At 44.2% G+C, this 12,211-nt stretch overlaps 1 long non-coding RNA gene and 1 pseudogene across 2 annotated transcripts in view; both read left to right on the top strand.

Moving 5' to 3' along the window:
• Positions 1-1,701, top strand: part of LOC308578366 (protein CIMAP1C-like) — a 28,688-nt pseudogene extending 26,987 nt beyond the window's left edge. The window contains exon 5 of the transcript in view: positions 1,217-1,701. The product of the transcript in view is annotated as a protein CIMAP1C-like (transcript). The remainder of the gene's footprint in view (positions 1-1,216) is intronic.
• Positions 1-11,779, top strand: part of LOC308578325 — a 792,667-nt gene extending 780,888 nt beyond the window's left edge. Inside the window, exon 2 of the long non-coding RNA XR_014003884.1 lies at positions 11,347-11,779. This is a non-coding gene — a long non-coding RNA (uncharacterized lncRNA). The remainder of the gene's footprint in view (positions 1-11,346) is intronic.
• Positions 11,780-12,211: the final 432 nt, after the last annotated feature.

The raw sequence follows: 12,211 nt of genomic DNA, 5'->3' as shown, positions 1-12,211 counted from the left end.
GGTTATGAAAAGGGTCTCTACAGAGTAATTTTGTCTGAATCTGGTCAGGTGATTCTCAAAAAATTTCTAGAGAGTGCTCCTGAACAGGAGAGAGTAATTGTTCACACATTTCCCACTGAGGACAATTCAGATGTTGATGATGATTTTACTGATTACAGTGGTACTCAGAGTGACAGTGATAGCTCAAAGAGCTCAGTTGACACAGTCATTGAGAGGAAATCTCACACAATGGCTAGACCTTCACAAATGAAGGATGAACCACTGTTTACTATTGGAACTGGTTCTCCAAAGAGTCCTGAGACTGAACCAGTGAGCAAAGAGGATCAGCACCTCATACGTAGGTCTGAGAGAGTTACAAAGGGTGTACCACCCAAGAGGTATTCAAAAGAGTTTGCTAACTTAGCTGTTGCGTGTGTTACTATTGTTGACAAGTCAAGACAGGTTGAAGCTGTGTCTAAGTCAGAGACAAAGACACAACAGGGAGTTGCTAAGTGTAACACTACATTCCCTAGCCAAGGTCATGCAGATGCACTCATTCCTTGGAAGTCAGACTACCAGAGAGGTACACTGGGGAAACCAGTGGCGGGTAGTTCCAAGGGTGGAACTGAAACAACAGGGGAGTGTTATATGTATAACAACTGTTTGTTTTCTTCTCTGGATCACGCTTTGCTCGCAGCGCACATTGATTCATATGGGGGAGTATGTTACGATATAGAAGCAATGCGGCCGCGAGCTGGTAGCTTGAAAGCAAAACATAATGGGAATGTTGGGACTGTTCCATGGGAAACAGAGGGACAGTCAATTCACAGTGCAGAGGGCGCCGGAATTAGCTGAGAGTGTAATATGAGCTGTACAGGAAGTACAGGTGGAGTTTGTCTCTCGGCTGTTGGAGTTTGAAGAGAGCAGTCGTGTTTTTCTGTAACGCTGCAAAGACAGAAATAAAGGCATGTAAATACGTTTCTGTCTATCTCTTTCCCCTGCCGGGGGGGGGGCAGGAAAGAGGGGTGTGTTCTTCTCACGCTGAGAAGGATCGCCTATCGCGACCTAGCAATGCAGACAGGGAGGTCATCAGGAGATCAAGCCAGGTGCCTGGAGAGTTGCCAGTTTCTCCTGATAAAGGCTTGATTCCCAACAGTATCCACAGGTTTATCCACATGCTCGACAGTGGGGAGCACCAAGTGGGGGGTGTCACCTCCTATCTGCTCTTGGCTTGCAGTTATATCTTGTACGCCTGCCCCAAATGAGTACTACGTGGAGAAGATACACCCACTTGAAGAGTCGAATGCACCAGCGTACACTATGGGCCTTCGAACGCACTACTGGGTGAGCAGCCCAAACCCAGCACCCAACCAATACACCCTTCCACAGACACTGGGTCCAAAGCTGCCTGTCAAACCTGCAGCTCCCTGCCTCTCAATGGCATCCAGTGCCTCTGTGTGGGGCTATGCTAAAGACCTGGTGAGAGGGCCTGGCCCGGCAATGAATACCATACCTGAACCAGATGTTTACCTGTGCCACCAGCCATCCTACAGCATCTCCCAAAGGTTTGCTTCCTCCAGCAAGAACTATACACCAGGACCCCCTGACTACAATGCGGAGCTGGTCACCACCGACAAACCCAGAGCCCCACAGTTCAGTCTTGGGATTCGTCACTCTGAGTATTCTCATGGCACACCTCCAGTTTGTTTACTCAAAGAGTGAGGGTGGACTCACAGGCCACAGAGGTGACTTGCCCCTTTGGGTAGACCCACCTCCAAATAATTCCATTGTGACACAGTGTCAGGAAGCAGGTGTAAATAGCTTGTTTCAGAGGGAGAGATTCTGATGAACTTTGAACACGTTTGGGCTATGCCAGGGTCAGGTAATTGGGGAGGGGGACTAGATAGCCCTCCTTGGTGAGACAGGGGGTCTGCCTTGGTTCTTGGCAAAATCCTTTCTCTATCCTTCCTCCTTCCAGTGTGCATTACTAGTGAAGTGTTTCTCACCCCACCACTTAATTCGCTTTCTGTTACAGAAGATTATTGGGAAGAAGGCTAAAATGCTCTTTTTGCTCATATAAGAAATAGTTTTATAATTTTATAAGTATTACCTTTTTTTTTTACAAAGCTCCATAAATATTTATTTTCCTTGCTACTATTCTATTTACACTGAGAATGAAATGCAAAATGAGAGAGCTGTTTTTAATATTGTGTTTTACCAGTGTATATTGAAGAGCCTTCCAAAGAGTGAATTTATAGGGCAGTCTATGTAACTTGTTTACATGTTACTTGCTTTGCGTAAGTAAGTAAATAAATAAATCCAATTTAGATCGCAGTTTTGGATTTTGTCAGCTTGGGATGACTAATGTACCTTCTAACATGCCTATCATCAAACCACATTCATTATGCTCTCAATTGATAAATGTAGGCTACATTGATTATGTTTATGAGCTCTGTGCATCCCTTCCCCCTCCATACCCAGGTGATTCAATGTATGAAAGGGAGAGTGAGACTGGGCTGCTTGGATATCGTTTTCTATCCTAACCTCTTATTTGTTGCATGCAGCACCATTTCTGTTCTGCTACAGTTTGTCTCCTGCCAGCAAATATGTTATTTGTCTTGTCTGCTGGTGGTGAAATTATGGCACTTCACATCAGTCTCAAGGTTGAGGGTGCCTCTTGCCCACAACACATACACAGAATTTCCTCTAAGAGAAATGCTGGTTCTTAGCTCTCTCCTCCTAATCTAGATGAGCACCACAAGCCAAAAACCACTTTCTTGGGAAGAAGACTCACTGAACTCACTCACTTCACAATAAGAATGCGTAAGAACCAGGCTCTAAACTGCCTTTTTTCAATGTATTATTTATCCTGTAACAGGAATGTTTTCCCACTATTCTATTCTTCTATAAACCAGATGGGAACTAAGCTGCTCTTGCTCCATGTATCATTTTTACAGCACTTCCAGCCAACTGTATCCAACCTCTTTGCAAGTGCATGAGTGAAATATTATTATTAATATTAATAATTCAATTTTTTTATAATCTTTTAGCAAAAGATTTCAGGGTGGTGTACAACATTAGGAACACATTACAAAACATCAATGAGCAGGGCAGCAGTTGAAGAAGGAGCAAAAAGGGTTTTCTTTTGTGTGTGTGTGTGTTTCTTTGTGGCTGATTAGCTGTTCTCCCTTTGCAAAGGTCAGAGGGGGCAGGGTTTCTGTTGAGGCAGGGGATTAGCTGTGGGAGGAGCTTATCAGACCTAGCAGGGCAGCAGTTGAAGAAGGAGCAAAAAAGGTTTTCTTGTGTGTGTGTGTTTCTTTGTGGCTGATTAGCTGTTCTCCCTGTGCAAAGGTCAGAGGGGGCAGGGTTTCTGTTGAGGCAGGTGATTAGCTGTGGGAAGAGCTTATCAGAGCTTGCAGGGCAGCAGCGCGTGCAGTTTGATCCATCGTGTAGATTTAGGGGAGCTAGTCTCAAACGTTCGTTGGGGGAGACCTAGGGTTTTTTTGTGGGAGGAGTTATTTGTCCTGTCTTCACGCTTTTTATGATGGAGGACCGCTGTAGCCACCCCCAATGACACATTCTCAAGATGGAGTGGGAGGGAACAGCTGCAGTCGCCTGCGGTTCCTGCGCAATGTTTGCCATCTTGCCAAAGGTTGCAGGCAGCTTTACCTGTAGCAATTGCATGTTGATTGCCCTCTTAAAAGACAAAGTCCAGCAACTGGAAGAACGTGTAGCTACGCTCCAAAGAATTAGAGAGCTGGAGCTCTTCTTGGAAGCAACAGAGCACACCGTCTCCACCAAGGAGGAGACAGGGGACTCCCCTGAGAAGGAGGCTAGTTCACCAACACAGGAGCCAGATATATGGAGAAACGTGACTCAAAGAAGTAGGAGGCCCAGGGTTCGCTCTGATTGTTTAGAAATACACAATTGCTTTGAGGTCCTCTCCCCTAGCATGGAAGACGAAGAGCAGACTCCATTTGAGGATCTCTCCCTCATTACAGTCGATCAGGTATATGAAGACGAGCAGCAAAGTCAGTCCTCAGGGAATGTGCAGGCGACCTTGGAATGGACAGCTCACGGAAGAACCCCGACCAAACCTAAGAGGAGGCGTGTAGTGGTGATAGGGGATTCCCTACTGAGGGGAACAGAAGCAGTGATCTGTGGGCCTGACAAGATGTCTCGGGAAGTGTGCTGACTCCCCGGGGCTAAGATCCAAGATGTAACTGAACGACTGCAAGGAATCATAAAACCCACTGACAAATACCCCTTCCTCTTGGTTCATGTGGGAACCAATGACACTGCAAGCAATAGCCTCCAGAAGATCAAAAGAGACTACGAGGCCCTCGGCAGGAAATTGAAGCAACTAAATGCACAAATTGTCATCTCATCTGTCCTCCCAGTTGAACGACGTGGCCCAGGGAGAGAGGGAAAAATAGTGGAAGTGAACAGCTGGCTTCGCAAATGGTGTAAACAGGAACGGTTTGGATTCTTAGATCACGGACTGCAGTTTCTTGAAGATGGACTTCTGGCAAGTGATGGGCTGCACCTCACAACGGTTGGGAGAAATGTTTTTGCCAAGAATCTCAGAAACCTCATCAGGAGGGCTTTAAACTGACTAATGTGGGGGAGGGAGACAGTGCTCCTGAAGGTAGGAGTCCATCAATTGATGAAGACGATCATCCAAATGTCATAGACCAAATGGAGCAAACAGCACACAGACCTAGTGGTGGGAGGAAAAAATCCTTAAATAAGAGACACGGGGGAATGATTAATGGACTTCAATGTCTGTACACTAATGTGCAAAGCATGGGAAATAAACAAGATGAGCTTGAGCTCTTGGTACAACAAACTAAATATGACATAATAGGCATCACTGAAACCTGGTGGGATAAGTCCCATGATTGGAATGTAATAATGGGGGGATACAATCTATTTCAGAGAAACAGACCAGACAAGAAAGGAGGAGGAGTGGCGTTATATGTCAGGGATGTGTATACCTGTGAAGAGATCCAAGATTTAGAACCTCAATGCCAAAGTGAGAGCATTTGGGTCAAAATTAAGGGACAGAAGAATAACAGTGACCTCATTGTGGGAGTTACAGATGGGTAGCCGTGTTGGTCTGCCATAGTCAAAATAAAAAAATTCCTTCCTGTAGCACCTTAAAGACCAACTAAGTTAGTTCTTGGTATAAGCTTTCGTGTGCATGCACACTTCTTCAGATACACTGAAACAGAAGTTGCCAGATCCTTCTATATATAGAGAAGGTGGGGAGGGGTATTACTCAGAAGGGTGGTGGGAATCGGAGATTGGCAGATAGCTGAGATGAGCCTGATGAGCCTGTTGACGACTCTTAACGACTGTAGTAGGTCTTACAGGAAAAGGCAAGGGGTGAGAAGGTGAGAAGTGGCTTAGTCATGTATAATGAGATAAGAATCCAATGTCTCTGTTCAGACCAGGTGTCTCCATTGTTTTAAGTTTGGTAATGAGTTGCAATTCAGCAGCTTCTCTTTCCAGTCTATTTCTGAAATTCCTTTGTAGTAAAACAGCTACTTTGAGATCTTGTATAGAATGTCCTGGGAGATTGAAGTGTTCTCCTACTGGTTTCTCTGTTTTGTGATTCTTGATATTGGAGGGTCTTGCACTTTCTCTGGCTCTCCTCCCACTCCAGGGATCTCCAAGAGCAGGCCTTGTGCAAGACCAGCATTATATGAAAACAGCAGCCTCTCAAGCAGAGAGGCTGAACTGAGATCCATTGACTTTCTGTAATGCTCCTAGAAGGATAGGCTAAAAGGGGGCAGGGAATTCAGACAAATGAGCCCAAGCAGATGGCTTGATTTTCTGAAATGCTGCACCATGCAGCCTGCAAAGCAGGGACATCTCCATCATCTCCTTTCTCAGGCTGCAGCAGATGGATCCAGCACAGCAGTCTCCTTGTAGAACCACCCAGCCCAAAATGCCACCTTTGCCAGCCGTTAGTCTTACCTTTGCAAGCCCCTGCAGCACCCAGGTGGCAGATGGCGGCCAAAACTCGCCAGATGGCCTTCTGCTCCTCCACCACAATTCCCAGGATCTCCATGGCAGTGTGGAGCTGAGCAAATGCAGCTGAGGCCTTCTGCTTCTCTTCAGCCTGCAAGGAGAGAAAGGAACAGCCAGGTCTATGGCATGAGGGCATGGGCTGGGACCAGAGATACCAAGGTGCCTTCAGAAAGAATGGCAGCATACAAAGCACCCTTATAAAGAACCCGATAGGGCCAGAACCTCTCCAAAATACATCACCTACATTGATTATTCTTAAACCAGCATGTGAACATAGGAAACTAAGAAAAACCTGCTGGGTCAGGCCAATGACCCATCTAATTCAGGATCCTGCTCCCACAGTGAATGCCCCAAAGGGAAACCCATGAGCAGGACCCCAGCTCAAGAGCCCTCTCCTCCCCTCCTGCAGCTTCCAGCCCCAGGTTGGCGAAGGTTCCAGTAGAAGGAACCCCCAAGCTACAGAACTGAATGAGAGATAGTGCCTAGGTTACTTCCCTTGTAAGGACGGTAGAATCTTTCAGTTTCAGTTTCTTAAGTCACAGGCAAAAATACACCATAAATAAGACATTGTGGGGGCCAGGCTTCTGCTGAGGGGGAGCAGAACCTCAGATAATTGAGTACTTTCAATGCTTTTCAATAATATTTTTGGATCTGCCCCTCCTTGGCTATACCCATGTCTTAAGTTTAGCTCTCCTCATTTCCATGTCACCTTAAAAATATTTTGCCACATTCCCACATCAGTTTGCAATTAAAAGAAAAAATCACCAGCATTTTTAGTGCAAATTTCTCATAACATGCACATAGTTTGTATGTATAACTTGCCTAATGTATTTTTGTAAAACAATTTAAATTAATGTAATACATTTCTGTATGTTATTTCCCTAATACATGCATTTCTGGACACATGGCTTGACTGGAGGACAACCTTGCAAAATTCAGCAAGTGTGGATTTCAAACAATGGCTGCACTTCAGTACTCATTTTGTTTTGGGAAGTGCAAATTAAGTAGGTTTGCCTTTAAATGCAAATTGAATCACATTTCTCCTCCATCCCTAGTCCCTTGTTGTGTTTGAGTGTGATCAACAGACAGAATTCAGTATGGCTGGGCTAAGCAATTGGGAGGAGGTGCAGAATTGTGCGGGGGACGGCCCTTGCCTGCTGTGCCCTATACCACCCCCGAATTTATGGGGGTGGGGGCACTAGGCACAAAGCCCTCCTGTGGGATTTCCGGCTCTCCTGGACGCCGTTCCTGATTCGCGCCGCTAGTTGCAAATGATCTTTAAAAGAAACAATTTGGACAAGATTAATTGCACATGCTTCAAGGAAAAAGGGGAGTAAAGACTGCTGACAGAAGAGATCTCTGATAACAAGACAAGAATAAAATATGAGAAGATACGTCAAGATATGGTATGACAAATGGGGGAGGGGGGAGAAAACCTGCCTTCCTTTTTTTATGTGATTTAACAAGAATCCCCTCCCCTAATGAGTCAGAAACTAAGGACTTAAGCTGTGGATTTAAGGCTGTGTGGAGATAAACTTTCGATCCAAAGCAATGTTTCAAGATGAAGCTGGAAAGCTAAGAGTTCTGGAATGACGCAGTTAAAAATGCCGTCGCCATTTTGGGAGGCATTGTTGGAGCTCTTGGGTCTGGGAGGAGAAAGAGAGAAATAGAGTTGTTTACATATCGTGGATCAACTCCTCGGTGGGACTTAAGAGCGACAAATGCCAAAATTTATGATGGAAAGAACGAGGTTATCTACTAAGGAGATATATGGAAACCATCTGGACTTAGTGGAGGAACGGGAAATCCACACAGGATTATTATACTTGCTATCGGCTTAAGGAGACCAACAGAAGAGATCGTAAAGGAAAAAGAGAAATTATATGAATAAGATATGATGTGGAAACACCAAGATAAGACTGGATAGAATTATGAACTTTGTTTGGACTGATTGGGACTGATTTGGACATTAACGCAGTAAAGAAGATGATCTGAATCCCCCTTTGGATCTTGAAGTATGGGTTCCCCCAACAAAATTTAAAAATTTGGCTTTGTAATTTGGAATTTATATGATGTGATTTAATTTGATGTGATTAGCCAGTTAATAAAAATTATTTTAAAAAAAATACAAAGGGGGAGCCATTAAGATTCCAAACAGAAAACTGGATAAAATAAAGGAACCAGTGAGCTAAAACCTGGCATCATTCATACAAGAGAAAAGGTTTGTGCATTTTCAGAAGATGTACATAAAAGTTGAAAACCTGGAGGCAGAGATGACCCTACTTCAGAGCAGTAGATGGAAGTAGGGCTTCCATTTGATGAGCACCTACAGCTCTTGACCACAGAGAAAGTTGCTGAAAGAGCACAGGGTGGTTAATCCTGCCATGTCTCTCCCACACTGGACATGACTGGGGTCATTCCCCAGCACTGGGCAGCTTTTTCTAATTTCAGAAAATGTTCTCCGTTGCATCTCTGCATGATTGATTGTTGTTGAATTCCATACTTCTAAGCAGTCTCTGCTAGGATGATTAATTCTAACTCTGGCAATTCTCTGCGTTGTGATTACTGACTCAGATACATGGCCAGAATCACCAGTCCTCCTCCAGTGAGGTTGCCTGACGCCTCTCTGTATGTCATAGCTCTGTGCTTCTTTCTACCCATTCAGAATGGATGAGTGACTGACAGGTGAGTGACTCTGACAGTCACAGGTGAGTGACAGAGACCCAAGGAAGGGGCTTCTCCAAGGCTGAGTAATTCCTACTTAAATGTATTTGAAAAGTAAACCTTTTCAATAGTGTTTCCAATTCTAATTAAGCCATGCTCTTGGCTACCAAACATTTGAGACTTGAGATCTTGAAACTTTCAAAGGGGAGTGTGTTTGGCTCAAAGCAACTTTCTGAAACACTACAGCTGGAATAGACAGAAGGGCTGAGCATCCGCTGAGGACGGCAGAAAATCCCATTAACCAGCAAGTCCCAGAACTCTTTCAGACATCTAAGGGCCCCTCCCCATTCAACTTCAACAGACAGCATGTGTCACCAGATCAGAGAACACACAGCAAAGCTCCAAACTGTCACACTCCTCCTCAGTGCTTCCTTGGAGTAGAGCCTCTGGCTGTGAGGCAGACCATTTCATTGGGAATCCTGTTTTGCTAAGGTTTTTTTTTGTGTATTTATTTTTTTGAGCCGTTCTTTGAAGTGTTGCTTTTAAAGCAGGGTGAAAACAATCACTTGAGAGGATTGTTCTGATCATGAAACAAACTTCAGAACATGGTTTGAAAAGAAGCATGATTCCTGGCTTGGCACTCACTCCAGCTACTTTCAGTGACACACCAACCTTTTGACTTTAAAATCTTGAAAGAGCTGCAATTGTCAGTAAGGACAAATGGACTTCAAGCCCCATTTACACAGGCTCTTTTGGAAGCCACATTAGCCCAGCTTTTGGTTCCAGATGACATCAAGCTTTTGGCACGTACAGTGTTACCCCAATCAGCAGGTGTTTTGTTTGCCCACGAATGGGAAACTGCCTGCCGTGCTTATGCTCCAGCTTTGTTTCAACAAATCAGGGGAAATAATCCAAATATTACCCTTGCAGACGTCATAGATGCCATGATGGGGCGTGGTCCTTTCACTCAAGCTTCAGTGCAAGCCACACTGCTGCAAATCTTATTGAGGGACACTGCTCTTGCTGCTAAACAAGCAATGAGAAAAATCCCAGAACCCACCAGTATTCAATCAAGGTGGGGTTCTGAGGCATCTGTTCATAGTCTGCATTTTAATCAAGGCTTATATTTTGATCAGATACCTGTATTCTTAAAATGAGCTTAAAATATTTTTTAAAATATCTGTATCTCTCATGCCAGGCAGTGAGTGCATCGGCAGATGTGCTCATCTTAAAGAGGGCCCCTTTGGTTTATTGGTTTATTGCGGTCATAAAAAGGCTGAGAAGCAGGTCACTGACCTTGCATGCTGTAGAGTACAACTAAGTTGTAAAAGTGGTAGGTAAACAGTAAAATAAAACCATGTGCCTTAAACTTGAGCCACAGGACAAAAGGCCAAGGGCACATGGAAAACAAAGGCAACTGGCTTGGCTGGGGAAAAAGAAGCTTCTTCCTATTTTATTTTGAGGCTGGAAAGGAGGGTGAAAGGGGGAGGTGTAAACTAAAGAGGCTTCTTTAAAAACTGTTTTTTACTGAGTTCCTTCCTTTCTACTTTGAGAAGCTTTATTCTTTTAAAAGGTTACCTATGCTAATGTATTAAATATATTTGCTTAAATGTAATTATGCAAAGGATTTAGAAAGTAACAAATTTAGATGTTAGATTCTTATTTCATAGAATCATAGAGTCCTAGAGTTGGAATAGACCACAGGGGCCATTGAGCCCAGCCCCCTGCCAGAAATGAGACGCCATCCGAGCTATCCTGATATATTAGTTGTCAGACATTTGTTTGGAAACCTTCAAATGAAGGAGATCTTTCAATGTTGATGTGAAACTCAAGATCCTTGACATATGTTTAAGATAAAAATTCAAGATTAACCATTTGTTTTAGAAGGCAATAGGGCAAGGAAGGCAAGAGGTGAGCTGGTAATTAAGATTCCTTGTTGAGACACATGTAAGATATATTAATACTTATTTGTCATTTATAGATGTAACAATATATAGCTCTTTGTGTTCCATATAAGGATAGGAGGATGTGGGTGTATCTTTTAAGATTGGTTATAGCAAACAACCAATAGAAATTTCAACCAGGCTGATTGAACAGAGGCAGCCACAGGAGGAGCAAAGGGGGGCTGGATTAAGGGAATATAAGTGCTGGCCATAATGGCAGGAGGCAGGCCAGAGCTTGGTAACCATATACCACTGTGCCTCTCATTTATTTGTCTGACAAATAAATTATTATTTTACTTTCTCTGTTGCTGCGTTGAATATTTCATTCCAGCTAAGCGTTAACCACAAGCAGGATGCTACATTTTATGGTGCCTGCGACTCGGATCAGTGGTCTGCTGGAACGCAGCCCCTTCGCCTTACTGAGCAGGGTACAAGAGAGAAGACAACTGATTGCCTACCCAGCGCGCACTGGAAAAATTTTTTCCAGGGGAACGCAGCAGTCTCGTCTGTCTGATACCCTGCCCACTGACGGCGGCGGACCGGGGGGGACCAGAGAAATAAACAGGGAACCAGCTAAGGGTAAGTGCACTAAGGGGTTTTGGCCCTCCAATTAATTGGGAGGAAGAGAAGTCTTGATCAAACTTCTGCGTCTCAGTAAAGGGGAACTGAGTACGCTAGGTGGCTGGGTACATCAGATGGTGATCTGGTGTAGGGAAAAGGGAAGATTGGGAGGTAGAGTATGGTTGAAGTATCTAGCGCATTGCATGTGTGAGAAAGTACAATGTGTAGCTGACCTAAGTGTGGAGTGAGTACTACTTCGTTTCCCAGTAAGGTGTGTGTGTGAGTGACTGAGTGGATACTTCACAGGGCCATACAATGGGAGTTGGGGGTTCAAAAGGGGAAAACACACCTCTTGAATGTATGTTAAATAATTTTAAGAAAGCCTTCTCAGGGGCGTATGGAGTCAAAATGACGCCAGAGCGCCTGAGAACGTTATGTGAATTAGAGTGGCCGAAGCAAAATACTGAATGGCCATCTCAAGGAACCTTTGATATAAATTTAATAAGCAAACTTTGGTCTAACATCGCCAAAGAAACTGGAGGGTGCCCAGAACAATTTTCATATATAGATTCTTGGCTGAGCACATTAAATAAAAATCCTCCATGGATAAGGGAATGCAAAGTCCAACTATGCAAATTATTGGCTGTAAAAGCCAAAGCTAGGAAAGGAATCTTGCCAAATAAACTCAAACCCATTTTTGAGGGACCAGAGGAAGAGGTGTTTCCACCTCCACCCTATGCTCCACATCGAAGGGAGCCTAATTCAAACCCTCCACCAGTTGTAACCCCAAGGCAAGAAAGTGGAATGAATAATGGGGGTGGAGTCACAGAACTTGATTCCTTGATAGATTATGATAAATATCTTCAGGAGGCATTGGAGTTCTATAATGAAGCCCAAGCAGAAGTGGTTATTCCACCTGTGAGTCCCAGTAGAACTCCATCTACAGTCTCCTTTAGTGGAACAACTAATTGCCCACCCCAAACCCCTGTACATCCAAGTCCTAGAGAATTATTACAGAAGCTACAGGG

The sequence above is a fragment of the Podarcis bocagei genome (assembly GCF_964188305.1).
Source record: "Podarcis bocagei genome assembly, chromosome: W".
Taxonomy (NCBI): domain Eukaryota; kingdom Metazoa; phylum Chordata; class Lepidosauria; order Squamata; family Lacertidae; genus Podarcis; species Podarcis bocagei.
This window is presented reverse-complemented; position numbering and strand designations above follow the sequence as displayed.